The following is an 18,973-nucleotide window of genomic DNA, read 5'->3' on the forward strand; positions in this document are numbered from 1 at the left end:
TAAACACAGGGTTTGTGTTGGCAGTGCGATTTAGAACATTGGCATTGGAAGACGAATTGTAAGAAAAAAAAAAAGCACGGGACAGAAAGAGTACTGTAGTTTGCCTGCTATGTCGTCAACAAGTGGTTTGTGCCCTCGCATTTTTTCACATAAAAACACCAGTGGGGGCCATGATTGCTGCATTGTTCCACACCCTGTAATGACAGTAAGCCCTCCTGGCTGCTGCACAGTACGCCTGCACAGAAGGCTTACAGCAAGCTTAAAGACAAGTAAATAATTAGAAATCAAACTGAAGTCAAGGTATAAATCAAAGGAGGCCTCTTCTAATTCTAAGGAGGGCTGCTGGGTAATGTGCAGGTGTTGAAAATAGGTCCATAAAAATGTCTTCTTGCTCTGTCCCGTGTGAAAGGGCCCTAATTAAAGGTCTGACAACAGCAAAGACTTGTGTTCTTTCGATGTTTTATCGGCGACGCGCCGTCTCATGTGGCATTGGACACGACTGATTACAGAGCCCGTGGCACATTAAGTTAGCCATGGGAAAGTGGAGAACACTGGAATCGGGCATAATTAGACATTTAACGCTGCCGGTCCGCCCAGTTTAAAACTCACTCCCTGGTATCAACTAGTGGAGTCATAACTGCTTCCTACTCTTATCTGGGCCTCATTTCTAACTGGAAAGAATACCAAAAATTCTGCATGGAACCCTCAAGAGTTAGGCAAGTTGTGTGTATTTCTCAACTCACTATAAGTTATGACAAAGCTATTTAAAGCGATCAGAACACCAGCATAGAATTACCATTCTATTTCCATGTATCTAAAAGTCCTGGACGCAACAAGGCTTCCATCAGAGTCCAAAAAGAATAGATGATTGTGTGCTGACGTGCACTTTGTGGTTGCACGCACCAACACATAAGCCATACTTGAGGCTATTTCAGGAGCGGAAGCAGGAGCACAGGATGTTTCCCAAGTAAAAATACACTTATTCTTTGAATTAATCTATCTATACCTACGTGCTCTCCTGCTCAATTCATTTGGCCGCGTCGTCGCTTTATATTCATAACCATGCGGCTTAGAATGCTGCAATAAATCAAAAAACCGCAGTGGTGACGGTGCCGTAATTCACCACCGCATCCTAAAAACGGCTTTCCATTGTCTAAACACCGAGAACCGAACACCGAGTTCTCATATATGCTGCACATGTCGCTTAATGAAGCAACAAAACAGTAGCGACCGGTAAAGTAGAGTAGATGAAGCCCATAAAAAGTGAAGGGAAGTTCATGTTTTGTGTTTGAACTGTCATAGGACTGAACAAATAAGTTGTTTATCTAACGTACGGCGAGGGCCACATGTTGGAAAATGGATGGATGCAAGGGGCGCAAGATTACTATTGCAACAACACATCATCAGTATGGTAAAACTAACCTGTCTCACGACGGTCTAAACCCAGCTGACGTTCCCAATTGTGACGCGGGTGAACAATCCAAATCATGGTGAATTCTGCTTCACAATGATGTGGAATATAACAGCCTACTTTCAGAGGAAAAAAAAGAAAAAAGAAAATAATTTTTTGACCAAAAATTCGCACATTTGTGGGGTCACGAGTGCTGAATCACAGATGTACGGCAATCCACTGTATATGCAAATGCTTCCACTAAATGTGAAAACTGATTATACGTATATAACAACTTAATTTGTTTCACCTTAATGACTTTGGAGTGCATGAGAAAGTGGGAAGGAAAACATCATTCTCTTCGACCACCGTCATTTACCACAATCATCCCTAGCCAGTTCACGGTTGGAATTCTGAGGCTTCACTCTATCACGGTTTTTCCAAATTAATTAATAAATTATCATTGTTTCATGGGTGACTACATCATTAGTTTAAAAAAAAATGCACATTTAGGCAAATTTGACATATGCTTAGCCTAAATTAAGCATTTTCCAGCATGAAAATACTGTAGCTAAATGAATGAAAACACAAATACAGTATAAGGCATTCAGAAGATTCAAAGGTGTGAGATGTAGCATTCTACACTGGTCACTAGGTGTCAGAAATAATACATTGATGAGACAGCCACCGCAGGAAGTATGCTGTCCAGAAAAAAACAAGGAACTCTCCCAACGCTAACATGTGCAAAAGGAGCCTCAAACAGACAGCTGAGTCGGGCAACCCATTTTACTACGCATGCAGAGGCAGATAAAGCAGTATGGTTCTTGAAATGTAGCAGCTACGGAAAACTATATCAGGAGGTTGCCTACAGCCACAGCTGTTTATGTGTTTTGACCTGTGTTTTGACTAATTAGACACTCCTGCGGTTATTTGTTTGTGTGGACCACGCACCCGGCAACTGTAGGAGACTCTGTGGTTAACTGATTGGCGATATTAACTGGAGCGTTTGCGGTACACTGCTTGTGTACTGCAAGTGTACAAGCACTGCAGTACAACTCTGAAAAACTAGTGAAGTAGTACTAGTACTAGTAAAACTAACAGTGACGCAAGCACTACCACCATATATTGGTGGTCTAGGCTGGGCCCCCTTATTACATTACCATTAAAAGTAGGTCATCTGGAGACACCATAGCAACAACAGAGAGCCTTTTTGCCTTATTACAAGAGAGTGTACCATCCAAGTCAATTTAGAAGTTTTATTTAAAGTCAAATTGCTACATACAGTTGATTTAAGGCAGATATGCAACGCCTTATTCCGCAACTATGAGGTGCAAATTGCCACACACTGGAAGATTTTTTACAAGCTGGAGTGCTAAAGTGTTCTCTTGAGACTGGGAGAGGCTAGAGAAACTTACTTTTTTATTGCAAAATACTGCACAAAAAAAAAAACACAAAAAACCCTCCCCTTTGCTTATAATAGCAGCTTCTGGCACATATCCGACCTTTAATTTGGAAAGGGTGTTTCGCAGTCACAAAATTGTTAAGGGCATAATAGTGGATGAAAATATAGCTTTCGGTAGCGGCTTGTACGCAGGCACGGGCTATAATTAGCTTGATTTCAATGAAGCAAACCGCTCACTCTTTGAGGTAAAAGATGGCATCAAACTGTGCAATCAAGTGAGGGGCTTCAGGGGGTAACATGGAGTGAAAGTGAAGTGCTTGCTGGTATGAAGATCATTTTAAATGCGGTGTGATGTCTGCCTACAAACTCAGTTCATCGTACCAAAGTTCACAAAGTCCTGATAATATAAGGAAAAAAGGAATTTTATGGGCAAAAAATCCTATTACGAGGAGCCTAAATTAACATATATTTTTACAGTATACTGTGGTAATATTATGAGGCAAAAAGTTATTATTTTGCAAGAATAAAGTTGCTGAGAAAGTTTTATTTTACAAGAAATAACATTGTATTTTTTGAAAAATAAAATCATATACAGAGAAAAAGTGCTACTGAAAATACAAGGAAAAATTAATTTTATGGGCAAAAAATCTTATTATGAGGGAAAAAAATATGAGAAAATATGTAATTTTAGGAGCCTAAAGTAACATATTTAAGACAATACTGTCAAAATATGATGGCAAAAAATGATTTTATAAAAAGTAAGTATTAAGTGTCAAGTGCGAAAGTAAATATCATAATAAAAACGTGTAGCCTTAATAATTCAAAGGGGAAAAAGTTGTAATATTGCAAGACACGAGTTGTAGTCATACACTGTTCTAATATGAGGCAAAAAGTCATTATTTTGCAAGAATAAAGTCTCGATATTATAAGAAATATTTTCATCTTACAAGAAATACCATTGTATTTTCAGAGAAATAAAACTATTTTATTCAGACAAAAAGTGTTTCAGTTTAGACGCCAAAACAACTTGGTTAGATGAAGGCAAAGACTATGGTAGGCATGAGACAAAACCAGGATTTGTTTAGGCTAAGTCTTGCAAGAGTCATAAAGGTTAGGCTAAGTGGTCAAGGGAAGCCAATTTCACTTTGGGTGTCCGAAAACTAGGCAATTAGTACCGTGCTGGACGTGGGCCCCCACTGGCCTGTGCTCATACTGCCATGGCTGGTTTCCTTGACCCGTCATTCTTCTCTGCTGTATTGCTGCGATTTCTGTGATTCAGTGGACTATTTTCAGTTGTTTTTGGACTCGTAATTATTTCTGCACAACGTTGCCGCTGTTATTAACTGCTTGCAAGAGGTGCCATCACATTACTTAGATGAGACGTTCTACTCTGCTGTGTTACAGCAATTTCTATGACTTTGTGGAATATTTGCAATCTTATTTTGAGTCATTCTAATATTATATTTTCTGCGAGCCTGCCACTGTCATTGATTTTCGCATGAATAAAATTCACACACATGAATAGTCGCGGGCGAGCGAGCATGCAAGAGGTTTGCCTTTTGGTTCAGTTTGAGTCTTTGTATTTTATTTCTATTATGAATTGTGTCTATTATCATTAATAATTTGCAAGGAGTGACTCCTCTACATTATGCGCATGCAAGTGCATGGAACTGTGCCCTCGACCACCACTTTCAATCGTGGTGGAAGGGAAGCATGCCACACAATACAGTGCGCTCATACTTGCCAAACATACCGTGCTTCAGGTGTTAAGTGGGCCTAGGCACGGTACAGTTTGTCTAGTGTGACTACGCCCTTAGATAAAGGAAACTTGCTCCGTCTGGGACGTTTTAATTAAAGTTAAATGTCTCCATCTGCATTACAGCGCCACCTGACTTCCCTCTTTTGCTCCTTTAATCACGCCAACAAGCCACCTTGTAAAAGAAGTGGATGCAGACACCCGATGGTGTTGGGACGTGCGAAACCTGAAATTTGGCATTCTGTCCATTTAGATCCACATTTGAACGAGGGTGAGCAGCACCATGAAGCAATCCATACTCTCTATCTTAAATATTCTAATAACTTCAATAAATGGGCAATGAAGGTATATTTAGAGAGAAGACTGGGAGTTTTCCCATGGGCTTGGAACTAATCACGTTTGTTTCTCGTCCTTGTCGCCACCTGCTGGCCTTACAGAGGGAATACATCTGTAAGTCCCTTCAGTGTTGCTTCACTTTTGTCGCCCTGAGGCTACATTCGTTTATGCTGTTAGAATGCTTGTCATTTGTGTGTAAATATGTGGCCTCTCGAGGACACGGTATTCGTGTGGATGACAAATAACAGCACTTAAAAGCCATGAAAACATGTCTATAAAACTTGCTGTTATTTAAAGTGACTGCAGACCTGGTCCAACGTGTGACTCAATGTGTCTGGCCGGCATCAGCCACAAAGCAAACTGTATTAGAAGCTTCCTTGACCACATCACCTCAGACTTCCACATTTGGAGATTCTGTTTTGAAATTCACGACTACAAATAGCTACAAAGAGGGGAGAGAGGTGAGGGATAAGTCTGTGGAAACCCCTAAAAGTCTTACACAGTTTGTGAAATTTCCCCTTGAAGACAAAGATGTGTCTTCAACACAAATCCTTGCATGATGTTTTGGAGAAAAATGGGGAGATTTGCTTCAGGAATTATAAAGAGATTAAAGGCAAAGAAGGTCAGCAACCCGGAATAGTCATCAGGCCCGTCCGTCCTAGAAAGCTCATCCAATAAGCCGTCATTGTGCTTTATCCATTGTGGAAGCAATTGAAGGAAGGAGAAACGGCATTACTGTTATTATGCTTTTAGGAGAGCAAGTCTTACATGTGGAGCGGCATGCTTCTACAGGTCCGACGTCGTGGTCACTGCACCCAAATTACAGAGCACAATGCCTTGCCGCTCGTTTTTGTGTCGCTGGTGCCGCTTGGCTCTGGATGAGAAGGTCTCTGGAAGGTCTTTGTTCCTCTCGCCTTGTGCAACATGGGTCCTGCAGACCACCACAGAGTGTTTATTATTACAGCTGAACATGAAGAGTGACGTGGACGTCCATCCATCCATTTTCTATGCCGTTTCTCCTCACTAGGGTCGCAGGGGTGTGCTGGAGCCTATCCCAGCTGACTTCGGGCGACAGGCGGAGTACACCCTGGACTGGTCACCAGCCAATTGCAGGGCACATACAGTATAGACAAACAACCATTCACATTCACATTCATACCTATGGACAATTTAGAGTCGCCAATTAACCTAACATGCATGTTTTTGGAATGTAGGAGAAAACCCACGCACACACAAAAAGTTTTTAAAAAAGAGCATTCCCTGACGATATTATCCATCTATAAGCGATTTAGACTTTCAGCAGAGGGAATACGCTGATATGCTCACTTTTTGAGGCGAGCACCTGGAATAAAATGCAGTATGAAATAATAATTAGGCCAATGTTAGTAGATGTAAATGTCACAGGAGTCCTTGCGTGAGTTCTCACCCCTCTTCTTGTATTACAATATTTGCTAGAGGAATAAACACTCTTAGGCATCAATCAACTGCAATAAAACACTTGTTTTATAACAAGAAAAAATTAAAAAGGCCGCCATAAAACACTGCAATTGATAAATGATTGATAAATGAAAAGACTAGTAGGGTACAGTTTGTATAATCAGTGTTAACTTGCGCATTCACACACAGCGGTCCTCCTTCGCTCGATTGGCCAATCACAATCTTTCGGGAACTCCTCATAACGCTCTGTAATAATTATTTGCTCATTTTGTATAAAATACACTGGCTGGGATCATTTCACTTTTCAGCGGAAGTAGAATAATATGATGTCAAACCTGTCATGTGAATGCGCACTTAGCACAAAGCCGAAAACCGGACTTGACAAAGTTGATAATCATGGTCGTAGTACCGTTAAATTCTGTTTGGAGAATTTAGGTTTTGTTGAGTTTCACCTTGAGCACAAAGCCTGGGTGAGCCACTTTCACAGAATACCCCCGTAGCCTTTACATTCGTATTACCCAATATACAAGTAGTAGACATAATCGGAGAAAATAAGCCATTTTAGACAGTGTACCTTGAAGGGGAGTAGAAACAATGGCGGACTGGGAGACGCCTAGTGACCAATGTCGAATACTACATTCACAAGTTGGTGGTCTTAATGGCTTATACTGTATGTGTATTTCAATGCATTAAGCCATTTTTATGCTTGAAAATGCTTAATTTGAGCAAAAATAAGTTCAATTTACTTAACTATGTATATTTTTTTACTAATAATAGGCGATAGTAAACCACATTTATGTATAGCGTGAGGGAGCGATGTTTGAACCGCGATGTAGCGAAGAGCAACTGTATTCTGTTTGTCGCCAAGACTGCAGTCTTCCTGTGCATCTAGCAAATGCTATAGCATGGAAGGAAAACAAAAGATAAACACATTGAAAGATGTTTGATTCTTGTTTTCTTCCTTGTTGAATTATTGAAAAGTTAGGCACGTTGACCATAACACAGCATAGCGTTTGGTACAATTGTACCGTTTGGTGGAAACACTGCTAAAGTAAAGGTAATCATATTTTATCTCGTGGTACTCTACTAGAGGGGAGGCGTTTTTTAGAACGGCGTCCACTGTTTAGGATATATGTTAATCAGATTTGACACATGTTCTGTTTTCTTATTTGCTGCTGGCTTGTCTTTGCACGTCCCCCTAATTGACATTGCCTTTTTCCGCGCTTTGGTTGTATTTTTGTATTTGCAGTTATAATTTGCACTTGGCCGCCGATGTCGTCTGTCCACCAAACAGCTGATTTTAGCCTGCGAGGGTTTTTTTTCCCCCCATGTTTATTCTGTCCAAATGTAAACGGGCCGGTCAGAGACGACCGGTGTTGGAACAAGTTGGTCTCCCAAGTTCAAAAACATTCATGCTGTGTCACAGAGTGGCAAGGGCCATGTGACAAGACCCAACGTGACAAGGCCCACTCGCTGCAGGCATGTTTTGCCACCTTGTGTCTAGCCCTTCTGCGGTAAATATCAGGTCTGTCTTCCCTTGCCAGGAGTCAGCTACCAAAAACCCAAACCAGAAGGAATAAACCTCCTTTTTCTATGTCCTCATCCTGACTTATTCTGGGATGCTCTTGGATTACCAACAAAACACTCTTCAACCTAAAAGAATGGCTCCTTAGACTAAAGTACGACTTTTATGGAGTGCAGTTTGGTGGAGTGGGTTTAGCTTTTGGCTGATACTTAATTAAAAGGAAAACTGTGCTGAAATAAGGTACAGGATGTTTGGGTCCGGACTTAAACAGATGGCTCAATTTGTTTATGTTTACTTGCTGCCAAGGTCTACTGCGCCTTGAACCACAAGAGTTCAATAAATAGTTTTACACCTCGGCACTTTATTTATGAAGTACCTCGAAGTTTTGGGACCGTGATTAACTTGAAAACTAAAAGGCAAAAATAACTGTTTAAAAGCATCCAGTGGAGTTTCTCTGGGCATGGAAGGCTTTTAGAAAATGTGTGCTAATTTTACAGATCAAACAGTGGAATCTCTAAATGTCATACAATTTGGTATTTGGCTTTTTGACAACACTTATCACCAAGTAATGACTCAACAAGGGGCGATGCAGACCTGCCAACCTTGAAGAAGTTTTATAAGTACTACACCACCTCCAAGGGGCCACTTAGAAATGTCTTTTAATTTTTTTTTTATTAAAATGCGAAAGAAAAAAAAGTACATATTTAAAGACAAAGTTTTGTGTTATTATCAGTGATTACCCCAATTTCCGAAAACTATAGAGCGCACTATAGAGCGGTATATAAGCCGTGCAGACTAAATTTAAAGAGAAAAAAAATAATTGTACATGTAAGCTACAAGTTCTCACGTTGTAACGTGGGATATTTAGTACACAGAAGGATGCTACACAGAAAGACCTTTTTACATTTTTCATAGACATTTTTTGGTAGAAATGTATAACTGCTGTAACTAGCTTCTACATCACATGTGTCAAACTCGTGCCCTGGAGGGCCGAGACGCTGCAGGTTTTCTCTCCAACCAGTTTCTTCAGCAGGTGATTTAATTGATGAGCTCCTTCCCTCAAACTGAAGGTGTTGATCATTAAAATCACCTGTTTTACTGACTGGCTGGAAAGAAAACCTGCAGTGTCCTGGCCCTCCATGGCATGAGTTTGACACCCCTGTTCTACATGGTCTGATCGTCCCGAATCTTTTGAGGGTGGGTTGGGGCATCGGACAGGACGTGACCATATGGCCACCTTGGCACCTCCCAGGACGAAAATTATAACTGTCATAACTCCCTTCCACATAGTCAAATCGGCCCGAAATTTTTTATGGTGGGTTAGGTCACCCTCCAGTCCGTGACTGTGTGGATACATCGACTCAGATTGCACTCCCTGCTGGATAAATATTATGCATGTTAAAATTCTGCTCGAGACACCCCAATTTTTTTGAGTTGTGTGGGGGTGCAAGGGCCCGTTCAACGCTGCTTGCAGCTTTAATTTTTTTTGTTGTTGCTTTATTGCTATAGTGTGCCGTGGGTTAATACAAAGCAAACCGCGGGCCGCAAATGCTCCCTAACTCGCACTTTGGACACCCCTCTACTCAGCACTCTAAGCAGCCATAACTGTCAGCAGTTATTTAGCTTCCTTCGTCGTGAGCAAAGGATGGTAGTTAAAGAGAGAAGGGGAGTATTACTGCAGCTGAAAGGAATTGATCATTTTCATGACAAATGTTGATCCGGAATCAGAGGAGAAGGCGTTCGCGGAGTTGGGTTGTACACCCTCTGAATGAATCGTTTACAGACAGGAAATAATGTACTACGAGCCAACCAATCACAGCCTTTAAGGTCTGCAAGGTTAGCTGTTTTTAGGAGATGCTCGTCACGAGAGAAGGTTTGCAGGGAGAGGAGCGAGCCAGTGTGGCTCGACACAGGAGCATAATCCAAGTTTCACACAGCTGAACTCGAAACTAAAACCTGAAAAATACAACAAAATGCGTACCTGGAGAGCAACAAAGCATACAAGCGTATTTGAGGCTCAAAATGCGTGCAGATTACGAAAAATGCGTACATGTTGGCATGTCTGGTGATGAGTTGCGTCAGAAAAGCAAATCACATTTGCAATACGCCCACACCATTAAAGTTAAGAGCAATCGTTTGAGAAACTGTCTGACTGGTTCTTTGTAAAAAAAAAAAAAAAAAAAAAGCTTATTCAAAACATTGCTTGTAAAGTTAATGCATGCTTTATGATGACATTTTGACTCTGGAACATAATTATTTGTATTTCAATGATTTCTTAAGGGAAAAACTCTTTCAAAATCCTGTCGGTCAAGCTTGGATCTTTCACTGTATTTCATTACAAGCTTGTCATGAGTTATTACTACATTATTGTTACAACTTTTACATTGTTTGTTTTTTAGCAAGATAACGCAAAAACTAAAAAGCTGATTTGTCGGGACTCTTGTTTACATAATGTAATGCTCGTCATTCGGATACAGTTGGGTTCACTATTTGTAGGTCTTGGTTTTAGTATCATACTACACAGCTAAACATCAGCCAGTAACAAAAAAGCACAACATAACTCTGGTCTTGAACTCACAGTTGACAGAGATAAATTGCGCATTAAAATGACTGGCTACCAGAGGTTGTTGTCACCATATGTGATATATGATACATTTTGTGGCGCCAACGTATAGCTAACATTTATTTTTGAGGTAGACATGGTTGTGGCCAATTTTAGCAAAATGTATGTCGTCTCCCCACAAAGCTGTGTGGCGCGGCGCTAAGTATCGGCTCCTTTTAAAACGAGCTGACCTCGCCTTTCAACTCTCAAGCAACCGCGAGTACCACACACAATGCAACTGCATCATCGATTGTTATATAAGCCCAAGGCAAGTGGGACAGAGTGGGCGTATGACTCCTCCGCACATTGTTAACGCTTCTTGGCCTTTGTTGACAAACGGCTGACACTGCCAGTCAAACCTGAAATTTTCACCAGTTTCTGATGTCACAGATTTGTCATTATCCCTAAACACAGGACGCCGCCACCCCCACTTAAGTGCCGAAAAATACCATTGATGCGGCTTTTATTGTAACTTTGATATTTTAAAATGATCCCACAAGAAGCAGGCACTTTCTGGCATCTATTTTAACGGGGAATTTCTGATGATTTACTGGGGAATGTCACCAAATGACGCATATTTGCGTTTGGTTGTAGACAAAGAGTCGGTAAAAGATCAGACATGTGGATAATTAAAAGTTTGTTTCTTTGTAAGGGCTGCCACGCCCTGTAAAGAACATCACTACAGCTCATGTCTTTGGAATACTGCAGCAGTAGCCCTCCAAAAGTCAGCTGGAAGTGCAGAGGCGAAACATGTCAGTCCTAAATCTCACAGAAGTGTTGAAGTGGAGCGAGATACGCCACAGCATAAGCGCTCCTTCCAGGAAGACACCACTCCCATTTGTTTGTTTCCATACATACAGACTTTTTCCCACTTGTATTTTTAGTTAAATGACTCTCTGGCGGCAGCAATTCTGACATTTTTTTGCCTTGAAAAAAAAAGCAGCTGAGTCAAATGGTTTCAGGAATAAACTTGGCGCAGGCAAATTGTGGAAGCATAACTTATCATCACGGCTGTGATAAGCTTGCAGTCGACTCGGTTGACTGGCAAGCGCCGTCTGGCATCACAAGCTATATTTTAATCACATTTTCAATTTTGACTTCAAGCCTAGAGGGCAAAAGCTTGCACAGTTCAAACTTGTGAGTTTTTCAAGCTCATTTCATTCATCCATCTCCCCAAAAAACTTTCCCACAGTGACCTCCCACATATCACCACCTAGGCAACCACCGCCATTTTTCCTTAAAAGTCGTTTTTACACTTCCGGCTCCATTTGGATCCAGGTTTGTGTCCGGGACCCTGTAATTTCCCCAGCAGCCACAAGGGCCCCCGTCAAGTCTGCCATTCATAAAGTCTAAAGTAGCTCTTAGTGGTCCGTGGAGTTTATTGAAACATTAAATTTGGGATGGCATGTGGTATCTTTAGCTGTTGCCTGGCTCACGTGACTTGCTTACATCAACCGACAATTATGTCCTGCTCCTGGGTGTGGGTTCAGCCTCGGTCAGCATGGTGACAAAAAAACAGAAACATCCATCTCTGGTTAGTAGAGCGGATAAAAACTGCCAAAAATGCAAGAGTCTTTTCCCTTGCCATTGTTACCTTTCTACAATGTGAGCACAAACAAGGACACAAGGTCCTGAAATCGCTGCAGATTGCCTGTCACAACATCCAGAGTTGTCCGTTTACTTGAGAGTTAAATGTTTGTGTAATTATGAGTATGAGTATAAGTATTGTTATGATTGATTTCATGAGTCAGTTTGCTAGTGAGGTATCACGAGCTGGTATGCAGGATAACACTATGACATTGGGGCTTTCAAATCTATGCAGAACTTGATAGTTTTATTTGTGTGGCGTTATAACCCTGTGGCTTATAGACCGGTGCGGCTTATATTTGTACAAATCTAAATTTAGTGGGTGCGGCTTAAACACTGGTGTGTCTGAAAACACCGAAAATTACAGTAAGTCCCCTTAAATTCAAATACATGCTCACCAATACGCCTAACTTACATTACTGCTTGTAACTTCGATTTAGTGAATAATTTCCCCTAGTGATCAGCGGTACACCGGTGCTTGAAAAGTTGGCGCTCAGCCAAATGTAACAAGCGTAAATAGACCGGTGATTAAGGGTTTAGACAGCTCCAAACATCTACACTACATCACCAGGGGCCCATTGCACAGAACTCGGACAAGGGATTAAGCCGGGGTATCTTGGCTGAACATATCCGTGATCCGATTGCACAAAAGTGGACTAGTGGAGAGTGGGATATGTCCTGACATAAGTTACCATGGAGATGTATTCTATGGAGTTTGCCTGCTACAGACCATTACACAGTCATCATATTCAATTAAATCCACTGTCATTATTTCAACATTTGTCATAATTCATTTTAATCACTGTAGATAAATGATTTTAGATGATGTTGCAATCATTAGATCATTTATTAGATCATTTACAGTCTCCCACATACGATATATAAAATACGCATCTACAAGATTAGAGTTACACAGTGTGATGGAGTTACATTTACACAGTTTCACTCACATCTGCAGTAAATTTCACCTACAGTTTTCATTCATAATCACAGCGCACATTAACTGTGTTGGTTAATGTAGATGTGTGGTACATTACCCAGAAGGCTTAGCGCTCAAGGGGAAATCGGACATACCTGTACATGCTGTTGAAGCTACGAGCCAGTAATGGTGATGCACTAATAATAATATAAAGAGTTCATAGATATTACTGTACACCGCTGTTCCTGATTTGTTAAAAAAGCAACAAACATAACATGAACTTACTATTTGGATTTTAATTATGATGGTTTCAGCAGAGCGGTGAGCGTGTATTTGTGCACTACTTAAACATTATTGCAAAGTATTGCAGACCACCTCTCCAATACTTTGCCAAGCTTTCTCTCTTTGTTTTATGACTGTGGTGGTGTTGCCTTTCTTTTTTATTTGCTATTATACTGCCTCGTAAGCCTCTATGAGGATTTCCGCAGAGGAAAGTAAGCCGCTCTCGTTGCCATCATTGCCATTTCGTTGAATCGGTGACTCTGATCGATAGCACCGTCTATTTAAGGAAGCTGTGTACACACACTGATCTAGGATAGGTTTCACCTGGATGATTAATTCGTGTCTGCTCATCCTGGCTTGGGCTTTGTGCAACCGGTTTAGATGGTCTTGTTTTGGGTTGGCTGAACTCATTCTTTCTGGATGTCTGAATCGTACTTTCGTGCAACGGGCCCATGGAGCAGTTCATAATCACTATTTATCTAATACCATAACAAAAATAAAAAACCTTTTAAGTAAAATACATCCATTCGCCAGAGATGTTCTCCCCCTTAGTCAGCCATTGTGGGCGTAACTTGGCTCGTAGAACACTCTGATCAACCAATCAGAGGACGGAAAAGTGCTGATGTCACTGTGGGCCGGCTTGCTGGCCCTGAGAGGCGAATCTGAAGTCTGACAGGCTATCAAAAAAAACAGCCCCATTGCTAATAGTGTGTATGTAACATGAATCAGCACGCCTGATTCTGAAGGCCCCAATCAGGTTAGATTAACATGGCAACACATAGAAGCTGAACTCTGATTGGACAAAAAAATCTAACATAGAAACATGCTACGAAATGAAAACAATTGACTGTTGGAATAAATAAATACAATTTCACAAAACAAACACTAGAATTTAGGTTGCGAATGTAGTTCATTGCTTCTGGCAGAGGTTAGGCCAGTAGAAAAGGCCTTGCTGGCCCTGACTGCACACCACTTCTTGCTAGTTTGCAAGCAGGGTGAAGCGTGACAAAATGGCCGGTAAGATTGCTCCATGTTACCTGGACTTTGGCTTGGTAGCTTTTGTAGTTAGTTAGTTATTGTTGATTTATTTCTTCTTTTTTTTTTTAACCTCGCATTTCCTCCAATTTCCACAACGAGTTGTCTCACTAGTTAGTTAGTGACTTAGTTTGTAGGATTTGTAAACCCGGCTAGCTTGTTAGCTACTTAGTTACAGAAAAACAATATAACCAGTTTTAAAATTAGAGGTCTTACTAGTTAGTTTGCAGGATTTAACCAAAAACTACAGAATTGGTGTCCACCAAGTTCCACAACACTTGCTAGTTTGTGACTGAGTTAGTTGGTTAGGTAGGTAGGTTGGTTGGTAGGTAGTTTTGAAGTTCCACAAAGCTGGCTAACGAGCTTGTTGCACCAAAACGACATAACCACACAACACACAACAGCTTGTTGCGTGAAAAATACATAACCGTTTTCCACACAACTAGTTGTGTTAGTTTGTTTATGTTAGTGAGTGAGTACCAATTTCCACAAAACGTGCTGTCTAGTTTGTTACAACTTGTCACTAAACCTAGCAAAAACGTGACAGATTTCCACACAACCTGTTTGATTTGATTAGTTGGTCATGCAAGAACATCATAACAGATTTACACCAGTTTCCACAAAGCCGTTCGTTACACAAGAACAACATAACTAGTTTGTTATTTAGTTGGATGCAAAAACAAAAAACCTAACTTATTGTCTCGCTTGTTTGCTAGCCAAAAGACTGGCACTGGCCATCCAACCTCCATAAAGCAAGAAGCAGCCTGCAAAGGTAGACATGTGGTAAGTCAGCAAAAGGCCGCTATCTGTCTTCTCTAAGTCGATGATGTCATATGCTGCGTTGTAAGTCTGGGCCTGTCTCTTAATTGGATGATTTTCTGTGTTGTGTCACGTATCAAGTAACATTATACTGCATGGAAATTGTTTTATTTGGTGAGGTTGGCTGGCCTGGCGTTCCATTCAACCTGGTTCCTTCATGGTTCTTTACAATGAAGCCTGCAGACCACATGAAACTGCTGCGGTATCGTAATGACCTGTGCGGAGGGAGCCTCACACTGTACACTCTGGTGCTTCTTTTTTTTCCAAATAAACCACCTTGTTTGCTTGGAAAAATAAATGCTCCAGAGACGGTAAAAGCAAGGTCCAAATTACACTTTGAATTCTAGTCATTCTCGCTGCCAAAGTTGATTCTGGTTCCACATCTCAGCATGAAAAACCCGGTTTATAGACTCGCATCCAGATGCAGACTGTTGTTTTTCAGCTTAAAAACAGTTTTGAGGCCATGTTTGAACTGACAAATAAACAGAGGAGCATTTTGAACATTGAAACGGTTTCACTCCACCCTGTCCTGCTCTGTCATTTCAACCAGCTACGGGGAAATTCTAAAATAGTACGCCGCTACTACCAAAAAACATGGTAGTTAATGGTCATTTGAGCCAAACTAAAGTTCAACTTACAGGCTAAAAAACAAAGAGCCAGAACATGCCGCGCATCAGCTTGCACATTTATGGTTCCGGTGATGCAGATCTTGCTGTGCTGTTTCCTGAAGCCGCGTGACAAACGTGAGCGCGCGGCCGACGTCAGGCAAGGTAGCACTTTAACAAAATTGCAGACAATGTACTCTAATTTACAGAATCAAGCTCCCAAGAAAAGCTTTGTGTTGAAGCTTTAATTACGCCCCTGAAGAGTGATGGCTGTCATGCAGATACACACATGATGTCAGGATACACATCATGAGAACATGTTAAAGGATGTTCGGGGGGGTCCCGTGCTCGAAATAGCAACCGTGTCGAGGTCAGATTAGCGATAGAGATCTCGAGGAAAGCCGACACACATCATTTATGGCCACTTGTGTGTTTTAGAACATGTGATTATTTGGGTGTGGGCATTTCCTACGCGGCCGGCTTCAAATTGAGAAATTACAGCTGGACTATGTCAAAGTAAGCAAGGCAAAGGTGGAGGATGAGGGGAAGATAATACAGGAGGATGGATGCGACCCAAAAAGCCAGCCGTAATTGTAGGCGTTTCCCCTGCAGTGGTGCCTCGCTCCCAGTACTCCCCTAAATAGTATGAAAGGAATTAAAACATAATCAAATTAAACTCATGTTTAATTTGAACTGCGGACCTGTAGTTGTAGTTGTTGTAGTGACTTTTCAACACCCTAAAGAGCCAATTCCAGAATTCTTCATACAGTATTTTCTGGGGGGTGTCACAAGATCTTGTGAGATTAAAACGTGACAAGACAAAAAACTGTCTCGTGGGCACTAGGCCTGGGATGATAATAAATTAATTAATTAATCACACAATAAATTAAAATGAACTTGCGCATGTGCATGCGTCTTTGTTGCTCATGACTCACCTCCAAACAGGCAGTGATTGGTTGCAGCATCTTGGCGCGTTTGTTCCATAGAACAACAGCATCAATGGTGTGAGCCCTTTTGGCAATCATACAGTTTCATTGTCTTGATGGGTGGAGGCGGGCCCGCTAGCATACACACAGAGTGCAGAAGAGTGTCATTAGTAGAAATTTAATTAGTAGACTTATTTATTTTGTCATTGATCTTTTCTTAAAAGTAATGTTAATTTCGTTCTCGTAGACACAATCATATCGCGACACAAAAAGTGTTTTCCTTTGTGGTAGGGCTGCACAATTGTTATTTTTTTTATTGTGATCTTGATTCCCACTAGCATGTGATCTAATTTCTATATTTTTTTTCTATTTTACTTAACTGCATCACACACAAGCAACGATTCAAGGACTCATGCTGCACTGTCGTTGGCATGACGGTCAACACGTCCTCCTCACTCACCACATCCTCCAGTAAGCCTCACTGTCCAGGGCGAGTTGACTCCACCACGCTGGTTCTACCCGCTAATGGCCGACAACAGGTGCATACCTGTATATGCAGGTGCATCTGAAAATAAGGGAAATTACAGTCTTTCCACCAGCACTGCCTACTATGGTGCAACTGTTATTTCACTGTAGTGCTTTTACAGGTCTGACTTTACTGGCTACAACATGGCATCCTGAAACTTTCGGTTAACATTGGCATGAGACAGACGACATTTATTGTTTGCCTTCCCTGATTCTGACTGCTTAGAGAAAGTCCGGCATAGCACATCAAAGACGGGATATTCGGTTATTTCTACACCATGAATCCGGAGGTGTTTAATCATGTTGGTCGTGCACCCTCCTTTGCATGGTATCATTGTGTTGCAAATGTAGCAGTGAGCAAACCTCTCTTTTTAATGAAGTTATACGCTTGCACACAAGCGGCGTCCTGCCTGTGTTAGAGATCTGGTACTACTTCCAAAGGCGGAAATTTGCCAGGTCAACTTTGCCCTTCCCACACGTTTATACAGAATCGCTACATCATGGAAAAATGGCATGAAAATACTGTAAAATGAGCTGGGGCATAAAAGATGGCAGGAAATGGGACTGAAAGGTTAACACTCACTCTGTTGTGTTCAAAGCAATTATTGCTGTCAGTATTTTATACACAGAACAGATGCCGAGCCTCTGTTATGGCTTTTATGTCGCAATTTTATCTGTGTGTGTGTGTGCGTGTCTGTTATGACACGGGTTGAACTTGATTGCACAGCAAGGACCAAGTTAGCTGAGTAATTTGCTCGCATGTCAGAAACGTAGTTGTACAAGTTCACAAAACTCGGGAAAGACAAGAGTCGAAATTTAACACTCATAACCCACCTGGAGTTTGGGAAGAACTCAAAGAAATTATCCTTGAAGTTGTTGGGGGGTTTTTTACAATGAGGAAACCACCGTAAGTCCCGGATGTGGGCGAAGCCCAAAGCAATCACTTACAGATAACTGATCACGTCACACGATAGACTAGTTTAACCAACCAGAGTTATCATAATGATAAAATGATTGTAACGTTATTATTATTATTGAAATATTGAAATAACGAGGATGTGGTACCAAGCTCTTAATTGCAAAGAAATGGCTACTGTCGGCGGTAACCACGCCAAAAGCACACCAGCACAACACCCACCCCTGCCCCCCAAGTGCGTTCATGGCAATCCAAAACTGTCAGACAACACAGAATACAAACATGTATACCAAGTATAGCTTCCGGGTCGCTACATAATTTTACCATTATGGTTCATGCTCTTTTATGTCTTTTATTAACAAATACTGCATACGTCAACTAAGGAAAGAAATAAATACCGACTGAATGTATAATGGTGCTCCTGTCATGTATGTGTATTGAAATATTGTCAACACATATGTACAATATTACATACGGTACTAGTACGCACACATTTATAGCATTCTTTCCCCATCTCTCCTGCTGTGCCACCTGGTGTCTAAATATTGTTATTGCACAGAGGAGCTGCCAGATAGGAGCAAACATTTACAAGGCTGCACAGAAACAGCAAGCTCAAATGGCTACTTGTGTAGTTTTGTTTACACTTTGCAGGGGACAAACATATGCACAAGTTAATAACAATAAAGTCAGACAAATATATGCTTCACAACATGCAGAAGAAACATTATTTTATTGATATTTCATTAAAATTTGTTTCCTCATGTTGTTTATCTGGACACTTATGGGTCCAGACAGTCAAAGAGGTTCTCCTCCTCTGGCTGGACAGAATGTAAATTTGGAGACGACTCAGGTACATAATCATCAATGTGAGCTTTGTGGAGAAATAAATAAAGGTGCCGCTGCTACAAATT

General features: G+C 41.1%; 1 long non-coding RNA gene across 1 annotated transcript in view; it reads right to left on the bottom strand.

Annotated features, from left to right (window-relative positions):
• LOC129192862 (uncharacterized) overlaps nucleotides 1-18,252 on the bottom strand; it is a 26,269-nt gene extending 8,017 nt beyond the window's left edge. Inside the window, exons 1-4 of the long non-coding RNA XR_008573511.1 lie at nucleotides 17,981-18,252; nucleotides 17,082-17,186; nucleotides 16,631-16,756; nucleotides 5,653-5,815 (exon numbers count right to left, since the gene is read on the bottom strand). This is a non-coding gene — a long non-coding RNA (uncharacterized LOC129192862). The remainder of the gene's footprint in view (nucleotides 1-5,652; nucleotides 5,816-16,630; nucleotides 16,757-17,081; nucleotides 17,187-17,980) is intronic.
• Nucleotides 18,253-18,973: the final 721 nt, after the last annotated feature.

Source organism: Dunckerocampus dactyliophorus, chromosome 13 (genome assembly GCF_027744805.1).
Source record: "Dunckerocampus dactyliophorus isolate RoL2022-P2 chromosome 13, RoL_Ddac_1.1, whole genome shotgun sequence".
NCBI lineage: Eukaryota > Metazoa > Chordata > Actinopteri > Syngnathiformes > Syngnathidae > Dunckerocampus > Dunckerocampus dactyliophorus.